This window comes from Notamacropus eugenii, chromosome 6 (assembly GCF_028372415.1).
Source record: "Notamacropus eugenii isolate mMacEug1 chromosome 6, mMacEug1.pri_v2, whole genome shotgun sequence".
NCBI lineage: Eukaryota > Metazoa > Chordata > Mammalia > Diprotodontia > Macropodidae > Notamacropus > Notamacropus eugenii.
In genome coordinates, this window is record NC_092877.1 from 214,601,387 (window position 1) to 214,620,460 (window position 19,074).

At 35.1% G+C, this 19,074-nt stretch overlaps 1 protein-coding gene across 1 annotated transcript in view; it reads right to left on the reverse strand.

Moving 5' to 3' along the window:
- Nucleotides 1-19,074, reverse strand: part of MYO16 (myosin XVI) — an 884,880-nt gene that overhangs the window by 761,246 nt on the left and 104,560 nt on the right. The gene's annotated exons all lie outside the window — the stretch shown is intronic.

Consider the following 19,074-nt stretch of genomic DNA (forward strand, 5'->3'; position numbering starts at 1 on the left):
AAAGGCCCTTCTTTGTCACGATATCTCACCCAGGAGATAGCATAAGATAAACTTGACTTTGTCTCACTAGGTTACTGGTATCTGTCTAGGGTACTCTAATACCTATAGGAGAAGCCAGAGGCAGGTATCCAGGACAAAGGACAGCGTGTGCTTTCTTCACTGGCATGGAATCCAGAGATGCACTATCATAGACAAATAACAGCAAGAAGGCAGATTTGGCTATGTTATAGTTGAGTATGCAGAGAAGAATAAAGTGTAAGAAGCCTGGAAAGGTGGCCGAGTGAGAGGCTGTGAAATTTTATATATGCCAGAGGATTTTAAATTTGATCCTAGAAGTAACAGGAAGCTATTGGAGTTCATTGAATAGGATGTGACATCATCATGTTTGCTTTTTAGGAACATCATTTTTGAATGGGGAGAGAACTGAGCCAGGTAGACCAAACAGAAGATTAGTAATTCAGGCATGAGGGGATAAGAACCTGCACTGTAATAGTAGCTGGTAATTGGAGGAAAATCCAAGAGATTTTATGAAAGAAACTGCAAAAATAGGTACCCTATTGGCTATGTAGAATGAGAATGAGAGTAATAGGGAAGTTCAGGACTTTATTAGGTGGATATTAGGGAGATAGCCTCCCCTGCCACCCAAAAAAAATCTTGAGAGGAATGACATGAGAGGAGCTATGCATGAGGATGGTTATTTCTGGCAAAGTCTTTTCTCTGCTCAAAATCTGTTAAACTGAGTCTTTCATCAGTGAGGACACCTGAACTATGGAATTGGTTGTCATGTTATTCAATGGCCCCTCTGATGAAGAAATGGATAATTAATTGAATTTCATCATTAGAAGGGGCCTCAGGACCCATCTCATCCAACCTGTATTCAAACAGGAATCTTCTTTATCTTACGTTTGAAAAATTAATATTCAGCCTCTGTTTGAAGACATTCAGCAATGGGAGACTCACTACCTTGTGATATATATATATATGCATATATATATACACACACACACACACACACACACACACACACACACACACACATATATATATAGAGAGAGAGAGATATAGATATAGATATAGATATAGATATATAGTTCATTATACTTTTGGACTAATCTAAGTGTGATTCTCCCTTACACACACTTATATTAAGCTGAAAACTGTTTCTAACTTACGTAAATTACAATGCCTGACTTTTTGAATTAAATAATGTTCAATCTCTTTCAAGAAGAACGGACTTCAAAAACTTAAAAGAGAGCTATGACATCTCCCATAAACTTATGAAAAGGTTTTTATCATTATGTATATAATGAGGATAAAACTACTCATGGTATCTGGGAAAACCATGGATAATACATATTGAATATACTAAAAAATTAAGAACTCAGAAAAGGAAAACTAAAAAGTGGTTTCTGTCATATTGTTAAACAGTTGGATGAACTGCATTATTTATGCTTAATTACCTTGTGGCACCACAACAGTTGCAACTGACATTCATATAGTGCTTCAAAATTTATGGCAAGCTTTGCATACAAACATTCACTCGCAAAGATTATATCATACAATAGAACATAATGTCCTGGGTATCAGAAGACTCTTTCTTATCCTGTCTCTGACACTAAATGGATAACCTTTTGCAAATTACCGTGTACCTGAGAGTCAGTTTCCTTAGCTGAAAGAACAGTTGGCATACATCAAAGACTCTTTACACTAAAAATTCCATGATTCTTCCTATATACTTGCAGTTTAACAGGTATACATTTCATGAATCATTATTAATTGTAATAATAACTCATTTATGAAGTAATTTGTTTTACAATTGTTAATTCTACTTGTGCACACTTGATCTTTCTAGTGTCTTGCTTATACAGCAGTTTTCTGTTTATCACTTTAAAAAATACAAAAACATTGCCCTTCAGTAATGCCTGATATAAACATTCTCCAGAAGTTTAAGCCAAAACTACTATATTTCAAGGATCTATAAAAGGCTTTATCCATTATTTTTGGTGTTTATGCTCAAGTACATGCTTTAAATACACATACAGATATAAACATACACATATATGTGCATGTATACATGCATACATATGTTGCATATGCACATGCTTTTGTGTGTATAATGTGGCTTTCTATGGGTTTTTTTCTTTCTCAAATAAAGCAGATAATAGTATATTTTCTAGTAAGGGAAAAGATCCAAAGTGTTTTTTATTTTCTAAAAAGGATGAATTTGTTGATTTTCAAAATAATGCAAATTATTGGTGGCTTATTTACTTTTACATAACAGCATGTGTCATAGATGCCAACATTTCTTTGGTACAGTTTTATTTCCCAAGGATTAAAAAGAAACTTGATTAAATTGTAAAGGTGTTAGTAGAATAAAAATTTAACACAAAGGATATTTTAGGCACAACCAACATTTCACCTCTAAAGGAATAAAGACTATTTTTAGTAGTCAGTATCTGATACTTAAATATTCAACTATAATTAGGTTATTAGAGCCTTTCCTTGTACACTTATCTTCTCATATCACAGAGACCCTTTTTAAAAATGTGACTAATAGATTACAGAAGTAATTTTGCTTAGGCTTAATACTGAACTAAATATTAAATTGCATAGTGTATATCTTTTTTTTATATTTTTCTTGGAGCCAAGATTTTTTTTAAACAGTAGGAAATTACAAATTGAAGATAATGAAAGCATCTCAAAGTGACGTTTAAATTACAAACAATGAATAGATAATGGTTGCTGTCCCAGACTCCTTTCCCTGCCCCCCCCATACACATTCCCTTTATGCTGGATCCATGCCCTACATTCCCACTATTAAAACCTTTCCCTTCTAAGACTTCTGCAACTTTTGAGTTCCTACCACCAAACTCATATTAAATCTCTTCAACTATTACCAAAGCTTCAGAATCCAGACCATCCCTAATGCCAGTTGCAAAAGCCTTCACCTAATCCACTTATTTCTTTTCCAAGTCCTCAAAAAATTCAGGTTCAGAGCTCAGAACTTGTCCACCACTGATCTGGACACACCTATTCCTGATGACAGGTAAATAGGAATAGTCTACCTATGAAAGTTGAAAGGGTAGGGTTAGCTCCACATCTCATACTTGGTTTAAAAAGTCTTATGGCTGTTCTCATTAAGTGTAACAAATTTGAAGATCTTCATTTGGATATATTTGAAATCAAGGTTCACTTAACCTTACTTTGGTCTCAGATTCTTCTGCCTTTTGATTGGCTACATTACCTGATACATATTTGGCTGGTGATATACGGTACTCTGACAGCCAGGTCTTTTATCTTATTTACCGAGCACACAGCTCACTGCTTCTCTCATCCCCTCATCATATCAGAATATTGTATTACCAATCTAACTTTTCTGTTTGTCCCTAATCCTCACAGTTTGTCCACAAAGTACAGTACACAGGGGTCTGAATTTGGAATCAATCGCCAAGTCAACAAGTATTTAGTAAATATGAGCTCTGTGCCAGGCTCTGTTCTAAGAACTGGGCACAAGTAAAAATAGCCCATTCTCTCAAGGAACTTGCAATTTAATGAAAGACTCAACATACAAACAACTAGATATAAACAAGATATAGACAGGATGAAATGGAGGTAATCTTAGAGAGAAGCCATCAAAGGTCATAGGGACGCTTCTGACAGATTGAGTTTGAATCCAGTCACTTCCACTTCCTACCTGAGTAACTTAAATAAGTCACTTAACCTATCTGGCTTCAGTTTTCTTACCTCTAAAATGAGAAGATTGGATTAGGATACCTCTAAGAACCTTTTCCACTCTAAATTTGTAGTCTTGTGATCCCATGAAATATTCTACTTTAATAACAGAAAATTGAAAAAAAGGTTATTATGGCTGAAGTATCAGAAGGAGGATTTGAAATTGTATCTTCCTGAATCAAGGACAACTCTCTATCTGCAACCATACACTCACTCTTTTTTTTGTGTTGCGCTGTTGAAATTATTTTTTTATGATAGAATTTTATAAAAGGCATAGAAATTAGGACTGAATCTTACTATTGGACGTTGAATATCTTAATGAAAATGTGAATATTATTATTATATGTTTTTACTTCTAAAAATTAAATATCAAAAAAAATTAAAAAAAACAAAACCCTCCACATTAATTAGCATCCTAGTTCACTGAATTCTACTTAATGAAGGCTTCACAATCCTTGGGGCTTTTTGTAGAAACAAAGTCTCAAAATTGTAAAACAGAATCCCCATGAAAATGGACCTTCTAAAAAGCAATCCACTGAGGTACCTTACAGAAACTCCACCCTAGTTCTATACACAGCAAGAAAGACACCTGCTTTGGAGATCATCTCCCTATTTTATTCAATCTAGCAAACTGAAATAGCTATGTATTTTATATGTAAAAATATATTATTGGTCCCTGATTTTCAAGAATGATTATTTATTATCTGCCTCTAGTAAACTATTTCTTGGGAAAAAATCTCTGAATGTCTGTAAAATGAATGCATAGTCTGATAATAAAAATTAATAGCCTGTCATTAAAACCCTGGAGCAGAATCCTTGCCACAAAGCCAACTAGGTCTGACAGATACAAGTTAAGGTGCTAAGAAATTTTCCTTAGTTTATTCTTTTAATTTCTTTGAATAAAAAGTACTGCTTTGAATATTTTTTTAAAAATTCATTTTTTAAAAGACCAAAAACACAAACTATATTCAGCCACAGCTCACTTTATTTTAGGGTGAGTTTTTGTTTATCTCTCAGAAGTCTGTATTATCTCATGCTAATAGAAAAGGGAGACAAGCTCATTGATACCTAGTATTCCTCTGTTACAGACTCTCCATACAAGTCCATCTTCAAATTGAGGTATAGAAATGCTAGTAATTATTCCCAGATGCTATAAAAATCCTAAGGAAGATCATATATATCTTAAAACTGCTTCCTTTAACTCCTCAAGTAGTGAGAATCTGTAAACTATGGTCCATGTCATATGTCATTTTCATCATTTCCCCACATCTTGTGTTTCTTCTCTCAGGTTGTAAGAAAACCATCGATTTCTTTCCTGCCACATAAATGCCCATTTTTAATCTAACATGATCCCTTGTAATCCCTTAGAGCAGCGTTTTGAAATCAGTGGCTTGGCTGTCCCTACAGCAGCAAGCATTCTGTCTTTCCCTTTGGCATTCCTGGTCTTCTTTTCCTGGAAGCACCTTTGGCTGAGGCTGCTGGGGTTGCTCAAGCAATCAGGAGAAATCTGGATTGTTAATAGGAATCTTTTGGAAGCCAACTTTGACAAGTTGGCAGAAAATATGTGCAGATACCAGGAGGACTCTCTCCTGCTCCCAGAACCATGTTTCTCTCCCCTTGGATGCCTGTGCTACCACCCTTGCTGAAAACATGAAAGAAAACTTCACAGCTAAAGAGTACCTACTCCAGATGACAAAAGGTGAGAAGACAGACCCCGGTGCTTAGATTCCAAAGAGATCAGAAGAGAAATGTTACTATGAAGTAAGAGGGATTGAAAATCATAATAGCTGAGTAAAGGAAACTCCTGGGAGCTTCTGTTAACAATAAGCTTAATGTGAGTTGGCGATGTGAAAGGGGCTGCTAGAAAAATACAATCTCCAATTCCATTAATAGAAAATCAGTGTAGAGATAAAAAAAGCATGGTATTCCCACTGCATTTTAATTTGGCCATTTCAATCCAACCTCAACTTGATCAATAGTTAACAGGGTAGAAAGAGGCCAAAATGTATAGTCAGAGATACTGGTTTCAAATTCAGGCTTTGCTTATTACCTTTGTGAATTTAAGCAAGTCTCTCCAATCCAGTCCAAACAAATCATGTACTTATTTAGGGTCTATTTTGTGCAAAAGGCTATGCTAGACCTTGGGGATGGAAAGATAGACTGAAAAAAAAATAGTCTTTAACCCTCTACGATCTTATATTCATCCAAGGAGAAACAGCATGTATGTAGATAAGTATTTATAGGATACTTTTAGGAGGAGAGGGGAAAAAGTAAAAGGGTTCTTAACCTGGGATCACTTCATTTGTTTCAATATAATTTGATAATTGTATTTCAACATAATTGGTTTCCTTTTTAACTCTCTGTATTTTACTTGATGTATATGTAAACAGTTATAGTGAGAAGTGATTGATGGGCTTCTCCAGACTGGAAAATAGGTTCATGGCATAAGAACCTTTCAACTAAGGGGATCATGAAAAGCATCCTGTGACTAGGAAAAGATATCTAGGTACTCTAAGAGGGAGAGATGAAGAAGGACAGCATTTCAGGCAGGTGACACAGCCTGGGGAAAATCCAGTAGGTGGGAGAGGGTGTGTCAAGTTTGGGAAATAGCCTCTGTTCACCTTTCTGGGCATCACTTTTCTCATTTGTAAAATGGAGCTTTATAGCTCTAAATCCTGTAATGTGTCTAGGTGACACCAAAATGCACAACTTCATATGTGCAAGGAACTCTACCAAGGCCTAGTCAAATTGCATTTTTGAGTCTTGTTTTCTGTTCCACACCTGCACTTTCAGAGGAATTGGGTCAAACTGGAGAGTATCCGGAGGGTAAGCAGGGTGGGGAGGGGTTCGGTAACCAGCTCATAGGAGAATGAATAAGAGAAGTGGGTTGTTTAATCTGGAGTAAAGGGGGCACAAAAAAGGATATTTCAGCTGTCTTCAAATGTTTGATGGTCTGTTACATGCAAACAGAGATTAAATTTATTGTGTCCTTGGCTTCAGAGGGCAAAAAGAAAGTCAATTCACAGAATTATAAAGTGGATTTGGACTCAGAAAATTATATTTTCCCTATAAAGAATGTTAGAATTATAATATAGATAATTTATATTATATATATATGTTTATATATAATATATATAATTATAAATTATAAGGAACAAATTATAAGGAAGACTTTTGAAAAATACAGCTGTTAAAAAATGGAATACTCTACTTCAAAAGGCAGGAAACTCCCTGGAAGAATTCAAGCAGTCAATTAGCAAGCATTTAATAAGCATTTTCTCTGTGCCAAGCACTTGTGCTAAGCTCTGATGATACAAAGAAAGGAAAAAACAAACAAAAAATCCAGTCCCTGCTCTCAAGGATCTCATAGTTTAATGAGGTAAAGATGCAAGCAACTATGTGCAAACAAACAATAGGCAGGGATAAAATGGAGAAAATAAACAGAGGAAATAAAAACGTCATTAGGAGGGTTCAGGAAGGTTTCCTGCAAAAGGAAGAACTTTCACTGATATTTGAAGGAAGTCAGGAAAGGAGGCTAAAAAAAGGGAGACAGTTCCAGGTATGGGGACAGCTAGAGAAAATGCAGAGAATCTGCAGATGGAGAGTCTAAGAGGTGGAAGGAACTAAATATCCATCCTGTCAGGGATACAATGTAAGGGATTCTTACATGGGTGAAGCCTAAAGGCCCTTTAAAATCTCTTCCAACTCAGGGAAGCTAAGTGGCTCAGTGTATAAAGCACCAGCCAACTCTAAGATTCTGAACTCTAAAACCTTGAACTGCCTAAGCTCTCAGCTCCTAATATCTCCATGTAGGATACCATCGTCTTAATAATTTATTTAAATCTATGAATTATTCTATCTCTTGGGAAAAGAGAGTAAGAAAAGAAAAAATGATAAAATAGAGAACATGCTGAAAGGGATGGATTAAAAGTCCCATGAAAGCAAAGCGATATTTTCGTTAAATGATAGTGTTTACTAAGTATATCTGTGGGTAGAATTTCCTTCCTCTTGTCTCAAGAAATTAGATCCTCTTTCCCGTAACAGGCAGAATTCTAAAGCTCAATGCTAAGACTGCTCTGTAATTCTACAAACCTTTGCCCCCCGTGGCGCAGAGAACAGGTTATAATTACCAGCACTTCTAACAAAGAAAAGGTAATGAATGTACGTACACTGTCCAAAGCCTGTATTGATAGGAGGCCTTACTATGTAGTCATTTCTGTGACTCCGTAACCTAGCACGGTCATTTACTTACTGTGTGACCTTGAACAGTTCCCTTGACCTCCTGATTGCTTCTTTTCCCTTTGTCCATCAAAGGCAAAAATGCTCTTGGAATTGAACTAGGAAAGGTCAAAGTTTATATTTTTTTTCAAATATAAATCTTGCAATGAGGGACAAGGAAGAGAAAAACAAAATACTTAAAATGAAGGGGTAGGACAAAATGATGTCTAGGTTCCCTGCTAGTTCTAAAACACCAACTTTAAAAGGTTAATATGTTTAACTAATACAATTTTTACCTCTGGTCTCATAAAGCTCTCTTTAACATGTATATATATTCATCCATTTCCTTCATGTGATAATTTCAATTCTTACCCTAAAATTTGCTCCTGCTTTCTTCTCTCTCTGTGTCTCTGTCTTTCTCTGTCTCTGTCTCTCTCTGTCTCTGTCTCTGTCTCTCTCTGTCTCTCTCTGTCTCGCTCTCTCTCTCTCTCTCTCTCTCTCTCTCTCTCTCTCTCTCTCTCTCTCTCTCTCCCTCTCTCTCTCTTCCTCCATCCCTCCATCCCTTTCTCAGTCTCTTCTACCTTCTTCTTATACCTCCTTTCTCTTTTTCTTCTATTTTATTCGTTCCCACTTCCTACTTACTTTTGACCTTACTTACTCTTTGCATAAGTATAACAGATCACTTCCCAGAAGTAGGCATAATTAATTAAAAAAAAAAAAAGTGGCTAAGCCTCAGCTTCCCAATTTGCAAAATGAAGGGTTACACAGGCAACTCAGTGCATGCTGAACTTGATTCAGTATTGCCAGACTGGTGACAGATGATATCACTCATCATGATCCAAGATGCAGTTAAAGAGTTGAACATTATAGCATTATTTAGGGCCTTTTGTTTAGACTAAAGCTTAATAGTGTTCCAAGAGCATATAGCATGGACTGCTTCTGTGGGACATGCTGATTTCTCTTAATTTATTGGGGAAAGAATCTAGACCTAGAATAAGGGAAAAATTACAAATCTAACAGAGAAACAACCATAAAGTCCTATGCTGATACCTCAGTGACCTTCAGTATTTAATGGCTATGGGAGAAGAGTGCTAGCCTTGGCAAGCTCTAGGAAATGCAAAGCCTTATAATATGGTCCTTGGCTACACATAGGATCTGCCATCAAAAACTAGCACAGCTAATTATGAAGAGGTTCAATACCAAGTTTGTGAACTTCAGGCCATGGTGTTCTAGCTCTAATGTAAACCTCAGATAAATGACAATATCCAGAGCCTAAAGACAGCTTCCTAGAGCACACTCTTAAATTTTAGAGAGTTAAAGGAGACTAAGAAGATGCCATGGGATTTCTCCTGAGTCCTCGGTTTGGTTATGGACTATTTATTTATACAGAATTTAAGAGAAATAGCTACCTCTACATTCTGGTAGAGCCTATCAGCCTGGAAACTCTTGGAACAAAGCACTTTAGACTAAGCCTAGCTAAGTTTGCAGAGGCCCAGAGCGACTCAGTGATTAATATTTTTGGCTACAGAAACTCACAAAGATAGCAAAGACATGTGGGGGAGGACAATCTCTAACAGTGATGTGAATGGCCACATAATAAAGTCATGAATTCCTGAAGTATACAGTAAAATTGAGGGAAGATTTTTCAATTTTGCATTATGTAAATTAATGCACACATATGCTACATATATATTTTATATATACTGATACAAAAATCAAAGCATTAAATTATTTTATAAGTGAGACAATTAATTTTGGAAGTGGTTTTCCATCTTTCTAAAAGAAAGATTTAAATAGAGCTGACCCACTTACCACAATGTAGATGGGTAGATCAGATCAGAAGCAAAATACAACTTTTGGAAGGGACTTCCCTGGCTTTCAGTGAAAGAACCCTACTCTCTGATCTTGTAAGAAATACAGAGTGTCTGTCCCTCCCCCACCTAACACACAACTGGTGAAGCCAATTTCTGCGAGCAAAAGACTGGTTTAAAAAAGAAAGGAAAAGCCATTCAAGAAAACAAAGTTTAGCTTTACCTAAAGACTACAACAAAGCCAGTCTTACAGCAGTCAGTAACTATTCTTTAGTGGTTCTAATAAGGCTGTTCAATTAAGGAGTATAAAAAGGACTTTTGAAGAAATGGAATTACTTCTGACTTTGAAAAGGACCATAGTAACTCCTAAACTAATTTAGTTTCAGGGAATGACTTTGAAATAAAAACATTATCAAAATAAAAATTAATACAGTAAATGAAATTAAATTTACTAGTTAGCTGGGCATACCACACAAACTGAAACTAGGAGGAGGTGGGGAAGTTAAACCTGATAAAGAATAATTTAATTTAGATAGAGGTTTGTAGGCTACTTGGGGCCATGCCCTTGTTCTGAGTCTAAACATTCTACAGCAGGTGGAAAGAGGATTTTCACATCGGAATAGTGATTAGGAAGCTGGAGAGGCCCGCTGAGCTTCTGTGAGGCAGCCACCACTGAGAGAATTTGGCTCCAGACTAAGCTTTTCATTAAAAGTATGTCACTACCTTAACTGAATCAGGTTTTCCTAATCAGTTGGGAACATAGCTATACATAGTACTCAATATTGGTTTTTACTGGGATTTTAAAAAAATTACAATGAAATGATGAGCCAGTATGTTAATTTTAGAAAAACTATTGTATAGAATACAATAGGACACTTTTATAACATGAGAGTGAAGGTCAAAACACCTGCCTTATAAAGTAGGTTGCAATATACACCTACACACACACAGAGACATACACACACATATTCACACATATACAAATATTTGCATGTATGAATATGTATAAATATATACCACTTTGCCATTATATTTCATTGACATGGTGTGACCTTAATGCATTATAATAATGAGCCATTTCAATGGGATTCTGGTGATTATCCAAATATTTAAGAATGGTTTATGTCTTTTTTCTGCGATCAAGAAAACTGTAGCATTCTGATAGAAGGAAGGTGCACCTCAGTAAAGAACCAATCTCCAAAATTTGATCATGCAAAAAAAAATATATCACTATGAAAAACAAAACTCAGAAGACAAAATTCCAGTGTTAACCATTGCTTGCAATCCAGAATTTAAGTTAAAGAGTCATAGAGTCCTTAAGTTAATTGCTTATTGTGGGTAATTAAATTCAAGGTGAACCAGGCCTTGAAATCAATGGATGTGAGTTTTATGTAAACTTTAGCTTTTGCTGAAGAATTTTGTGAGAACACAAGATTTTTCCCATTTCTTTTTTTTTTAGAAATATTTAGCCACTCTAAAGTCTCCAAGAAGATTGCATGTATGTATTCAAAGTTTTACCAGTAGACTTTCTTCTTCCTCTTCTTCTTCTTATTATTGTAGGTACTCATTGTAGCTCCAAGCTACAGGTCTGTTATCAAAGGTGGAAAGCAAAGGGAGGCAAATTTTAAGCCCTACCTTGGTAGACTTCAACAAAATACCATTCTGATATACTATCATGTTGTCTTAGTGACCCTGTGTTCTAGAAAGACAGACCTCAGATAGTTCCCATCATGCTGGGAACTTCCCCTCCACCATCCATTCTGAAGAGAATGAATGAAAAGGATGAGGATGATGATTGCATTTTGAGTTGTTTGTTCCAGAAAGTGAAAGGGTACAAACATTCTATAAATAATTTGACAAGATTTTCCAAACCAATTCAACTTATAACTAAGTAACATAAAAGTCTACATAGGAGAAAATGGTGGAAAAATGTTGGAAAATATATAATCATTCAGGACTGAGAAATAAAAACATTTGAAGATTTATGGAGTTAGGAGTTTATGTCCATAAGGAATAAAAATTTTCCCCCAAGAAAGACATGAACATGGCAAGCACCAAAAAACATCATAAAAATGAAATCAATCATATCTTAACCAACAAGAAATGACATCACATCAGAATCAGTTGTCTGGGTACAGCTAGTTAGAGCATAGGTCAAAATCAATATCAAATAAGAGGAAAGGTTTGAGATGAGAAGAAGACACTGAAAAAACAGTGTCAAATTGGCCTATTCTAATTATCTATATCACTGATAATGAACTCTTTCATTATCACCTTATTTTATAAAAATGTCTAATAGGAAGCATTTCACATAAAAAGGATTGGGGTAGCTAGGTGGTGCAGTGGATAGAGCACCAGTGCAGGAGTCAGAGGGACATGAGTTCAACTCTCACCTCAGACACTCGACACTCATTAGCTGTGTGACTTTGGGCAAGTCACTTAACCCCAATTGCCTCATCCTGGGTCATCTGCAGTCATCCTGATGAATATCTGGTCACTGGATTCAGATAGCTCTGGAGGAGAAGTGACCTGCATAGCCTTCCCACACTCAAAAACAAAAGTCAAATGCAAGTCACGACATTATTTCTCTGATGGCACGGTCTTCTTCAGCAATGAAGGATGAACACACACATAAGAAGGAAGTTAAAAGATCTCAGAAAGTTCCTTAGACAAAATTGCCTATCTTTTTGTCAAGAAGTAAGAGATAACTCTTAAAGATCTCTCTCATTGGAAATGCAAACACATTTGTAAAAAATACCCCAGGATAATTGAACAGTATTAGCTTATAAAACAGCAAAAATAGTAAAAGTGAAAAATAAGTCTATAAAAGTCTTGGTACTATATAAGCAACATGTGGAGATGTCTAGGGAATAAAAATGGCCTGGATCAGGGAAAAGCAGGAGGAAATTGCACCCATCACGGTTTAGGGCATTTCAAGGTATATTTCTGGTATGGAGGAAATGAGGACAAAGGTTAGAATAGAAGGAGAGAGAAATAAGGTCTCCTGTGTGATTGCTGATTATTTATTTTAAAAATATTCAATTCAGCAGGGCAAAATGTCACCTTGAAGCTTCCTGCCTCCAAAAAAAATAGTATCTCTTGAGCAGCTATAAAATCAAATAAAATTCCTTAACAAATGTAACCAGAGAGATTACTCTGGTCAATGGTGAACAGATAATGTGAAGTAAGGTGTAAAACCCATTGTCATGGACAAAGTCTGTGTATCAAAAGTAAAAAAAAAAAAAAAATTCCTAACTAATAGTGAGTTTCTCCGTGTGTGTATCTTTGTGGATATGCTAATTGCATTACACCTCAGAAAACTACAAGACTTCCTCAACATGGGAGATTATTCAGAGGAAATCAGTATAAGACTATATACAAAAAGAAAAAATGGATGAAAAGTATCTGTTGCCCAGACTTGGGTAAGCAGTTTGATGGCCAGTTCATTGTGACACTACATACATTTGAGGAGAAACTGCTGGTGGACAATAAGTTGGGCCCAAAATCAAATAGAAAGAATAGAGAAAGCTAGATAACATGGGGAAAATTGTGTCATGCTTTGAATAATCCCTAACTGCTCCTCAATGTAAAGATGAATCTTTTTTCACTCAAATATTCTCCCAACAAAGCTGCATGGTCACATATATTAGAACACTAAAATCTTTGAGATACTAAAATTGGGAATAAACTACTTCCCTGCAAAACACTCACACACACACATGCACATGCACACACATGCACACTTATACATGCACACATGCACACATACACACATACATGCACATACACACATACACTCACATACGTGCACACACACACACGCACACACTGGGCATAAGGAAACTGTATCATATTTCCAATAATCATATATACTCAAGGAGTGTCAAAAGGGATATCAGTGAGGAAATGTTCAATTGGGAAATGATGCAGATTGGTTATGTGATATGAATAATGGGAATAAAAGATGTCCAACTCAAGTGTCCCATTAATTCTGTTAAAATGTAAAAGTAGCTGAGTAAAATCTTCAGTATAAAGAGTAAAGCCTCTTTGGAAGACCTTTGGAAGAGCACAGACAAAACTAATACAACATGAGAGAGCCTATGACTATTTTCTGTCCTAAAGTCATCATTCACATGGCTACCACCCTTACCAGACCTTTATCATGTCTCTCCAAACCACTGTAGTAGCTTCCTAAATGGATTTGTGATGCCAACTTCTTTCTCTAATTCATCCTCAATATATATGCTGAAATTATTTTGCTATCATGTTACTTTCCAATTGAAAAACCTTCAGTAGTTCCATATTGCCTTGTGGATAAACTTGTCTGTCCATTATGCCATCTACCTGCTCTCTTGAAGGATGTATCAGGAAATAACCTCTCACTTGTTCTACCCAGTTAAAAAAAGGCTTATAATATGAGTCTGGGGACCGACTGTGTACCTGTCACTGGAAAGCAATTATCACCAAGTTCACAGGGACTTACCAAAGAGGACTGGTCACTAGGTAGATAGGATAGGGATTGAGACTAGACTTATGGTAATTTCACGGGAAAATTGAATTCCTAGGTGAGGAAACATCTTTGACCAATGTAAGACATCACTTTCTCTGGAACACAGAAATTGTGAGAATTCTCTACAAGTTAAGTGATTTGCAAAGGGTCACAAAACCAGTATACATCAAAATCAGGATCTGAACCAGACCAACTATGGATGAACTGTGGTCTTCACTGGAAGAAGAACTAGCCACAAGAGTGAAAGCACAGATCCCTGAAGCACTAAAATACCTTTAACAATCTCTTTGGTTGCATCCTGAGTATCATAAAAATATTTACTAACTTCAAGTGCTCCCCTTAATCATGTTCCAGCATTGGCAGGATGATGCCTGTGGAGAGAAGCAGAAGAGCATTCTTGACAGGAAAGAAGTGAATGAGATAACTTACTACCGCATTCAGCAGTACAACACTCAAAGTCAGTGTCTTTTCTAGCTTTGCTACAGAGAAAATAAAGCCAAAGCAAGAATTTTAATAAACTTTGATTTAACTTTTATTTTTTCACTGAGACTTCAAAAGACCCATTTTAACTTCACAAAGGACAGTGAAGAGAAAAGAAAAAAAAACATTCCTTATAAAAGCCAAGGATGGACAATAAAAAAGCCCAAATACCAACACTTCAGAGCTTTTCTATAGCTCTAAAAACTATTGTACAACCTTGAAAGGGAAAAAAAATACATGAAATTGGTTTTTGTTCTATAATTCTTTCTACTTGATATGAAATGTCACAGTGATTGTGTGTCACCGAAGAATGAAAAAACAGTGCAGCAGTTAGAAGAAAGGGCCAAAGCATTGGTTATTTATAGTCATGAAAACCAAGGGAAGTTCAAGAACAGGAAAGTCACTAAACATGTTTTGGTAACCTAAATTTCCTTCTACATTTTCAAAATAATAAGCCACCCATTCTTCACTTCTGATATGAAGTCCTATTTTTGTCTTCTGAATTAGCTTTGCATCCATGGAGCCTGATCATTACTTAACCTTAAAATTTTAGACTTATTTGCTAGAGTCTTTATTATTTTACTTTTAATAGTTTGATTTTTTTTAATGATGCAAGTATGCTTGGTACTTTTCATGAATTTAGATTTAAAGGAAGAAACACTTCCCAGATATTTTGACGTATTAAAGGTAATAAAATAGTTTCCAGTCCCAAAACTGAAAGGTATGTTGATAAATCTTTAAGTAGGCAATATACTCTCATCTGGTCAATAAAATTTATTCTCTCTCCACTGAGAACAGCTCAATTATTAAAATGGGGCTGAAACTAGATATGAAGAAGACACGTCTAGAAGGATTTTCTACAGTAAGAAGTGGAATTATAAAAAACATTTCAAAATAAAGTCATGTAGAATCATCATCTATAATCAGTTACAACTGCCCAGACTGATACAGAAAAGGAAAAAGGTAGAAGGGAGGGTGGAGAGGAGGAAAGGAAGATAAGGGAATTATTGAAGTTACTTAAAATCATCTCAAGAGGCTTTGTGGAGACCCTGGTGTAAATACCCAAATTTTCTTTTGTTTCTTTTGGGTTTTTTTGTTTGTTTGTTTACTGCTACACATAATCTTTAGGCTTAAAAGGATGGAACAAAAATGTTGAGAGTGAAAATCTGAACCTTACTGATGAGATGGTAAAATACCATCTAGCAGCTGTGAAATGATTATAAACCCTGATGGTTGGACAAAATCAATCTAGAGCACTGAAAGTATCAAGGGACACATTTAATGAACCACTCAGTGAATTCTGGGAAAAATAGAAAGTAAGAGATAACTCACCAAAATGAAGATAGGAAAAATTCCTGCTTTCCAAAAAAAGGGGGAAGGGGGAGGAGAGAAGAGGCTCTATTCTCCAAACAAGAGACTATTGCTCTTGACTTTGATTCATGGCAAAATTCCAGAGCACATTGCTAAAGAGACAATTTGTGAACATTAATAAGAAGAAATAGTGACTACAAAAAAAATAGGTTCATCAAAAATACGTCAAAGCAGGAAGAGCAAGCCAATATAATGAAAATTATAATATTTTCTAAATCAATTTACTAATTCAGTGCTATGCCAATCAAACTACCAAAGGACTACTTTATAAAGCTAGAAAAAAAATTTTTAATCATCTGAAAGAACAAAAAGTTCAAGAATATCAAGGAAATGAAGGGGGGGGAAAGAGAAGGAAGCCTACCATTAATTAACCTCTCACTATACTACAAAGTATAATTGTCAAAAAAAAAAAAACAATTTGGTACTGGAAAAAAAATAGATTCATCAGGAGAATAGATGAGGTATACAATATGCTGAAGCAAATGTAAACAATCACCTAATTTGTCATAAACCTAAAGATCTCAGGTATTGGGAAAAGATCTCACTATTTGACAAAAAATGCTAGGAAAAGTGGAAAAGTCTGGCAGAAATTAGGTATAGACCAATATCACACACCATATATCAAGAAAAGTTCCAAATGGGTACAATATTTACACATAAGGGGTCAAAGAATAAATCAAAGAAACAATCAGTAATTTCATAAAAGAAAATGATTACAATGAGATAATATCCCAAATTTTGTGGGCTTTAGTCAAAGCAATACTTACGGAAAATTTATACATCTTCTTGAATACTTTAATAAATGAGAGAAAAAGCAGGTCAATGAATGGGGAATACAACTAAAAAAAAAAATCTGAAAAAAAGAACACACTAAAAATCCAACTAAACACTGTAATGGAAATCCTGAAAACAAAAGGAGAAATTAGTAAAATTGGAAGTGAGAAACCCATTGAACTAATAAATACAACTAGGAGCTGGTTTTATAAACACACACACACACACACACACACACACACACACACAACAAAATAGATTAAACATTGGTTAATCTGATTTAAAAAGATGAAGAAAACCAAATTGCCAGTATGAAAAATGAAAAGGGTGAATGCACTGTCAATGAAATTAAAATAATTATTAGGAGTTATTTTGACCACTTATAAACCAGTAAAACTGACATTCTAAGTGAAATGGATGAATATTTACAAAAGTGTAAAATGTTCAGATTAATAGAAGAGGGAAGAAAATGTTTAATTAATCCTACATTAGAGAAATAAATTGAACAAGTCAACAGTGAGCTCCAAAAGGAAAAAGTCCCAGGATCAAACGAATTTGTAAGTGACTTCTACCAAACACTTAAGCAACAACTACTCCAATACTATATAAATTATTTTTTAAGTAGGTTAAAAAAAGGAATCCCACCAAATGCCTTTTACGACACAAATATGGTTTTGATACCTAAACCATGAAGAGGAAAAAAAAAGAAAATTTTAAGCCAATTTCTTTAATGAATATTGATGTGAAAATTCAAATAAAACACTAACAAGAAGATTACAACAATATCTCAGAGATCATACATTATAAGCAGCTGGGACTTATACCAGGAATGAAGGGTTAGTTCAATATTAGGAAAACTACCCGCATAAGTAAAAATATAAATTACAAACCAGCAAAAATTATATGATAGATGCAGAAAATGCCTACTAATGACACTAGAAAACATAGGAATAAATGGACCTTTTCTTAAAATAAAAAGTAATATCTATCTAAAAACAAGAGCAAGCATTATGTGTAATGGAGATAAACTTGAAGCCTTCCCAGTAAGATTAGAGGTGAAGCAAGGATGTCTATTATTTACTACCCTTATTGAATATTGTACTAGAAATATTACCTATAGCAATAAGACAAGAAAAAGAAATTGAAGGAATAAAAATAGGCAATGAAGGAACAAAACCATCACTTTTCCAGATGATATGATGGTACACATATACAATCCTACAGAACCAACTAAAAAAATCCAGTAGAAATAATTAAAAACTTCAACAGAGATGCAGGATATGAAATAAGACAATAGAAATCATCAGAATTTCTATACACTACCAACGAAACCCAGCAACAAGAGGCAGGAAGAGAAATTCCAATTAAAGTAATGGCAGATGAAATAGAAATAGAGTATTTGATCAATGGAAAAGAATGGATACACATTACACACTAGTAAATACTCATAGTAATCTAGTTTTTGATAAACCCAAAGATCCAAGTCTTTAGGATAAGAACACATCATTTGACAAAAATTCTTAGGCAAACTGGAAATCAATTTGCCAGAAACTAGGCAAAGATTAACATGTTTCTCACACTATATGTCAATCAGTCAGTGATGTACTCTGGTTATTCATCAGCAACCCCCCTCACTTGCTACAAGACCAGACCATCTCTTTCTAAGAAGCATTTATTTCGTTCTTCACAGTTCCTTCACAGAAGTTCCAAATATTATAGCCTCATGCTCACACCCAATATGAATGTCTTTATTACCTTCTGTATTATATTTCTGTGGAGATTGTAATATTCCATGCTTCATTGTCATAGAGCAAAACTAAAGAAATATAGATATCTAAAAATAGACCTCTGTCTCCATACTAAGTGTGGTGTCAATAAAAGAGCTGTGCATTTTCTGAAGGTTAGACATTCCATGCTAAACCTCCTACTCATATATATGGACCTATATCATTAATCTGTCTACCTGACCAAGATATACATACCACAAAAATGTATGCCAAATGAAAGAAAACTTGGATTTTTGTGACCTTATTGAAAAACAAGACCAAATAATGGATTAATATTAATTTGCAAGGACATCTCAGTGGAATTCCCCCAAGATTCTGTATTTGGTCCTCTGCTGCTTAAGAATGATTAATGACGATGTCATTTTGGAAGGAGCTGTCCCAATGAAATCCC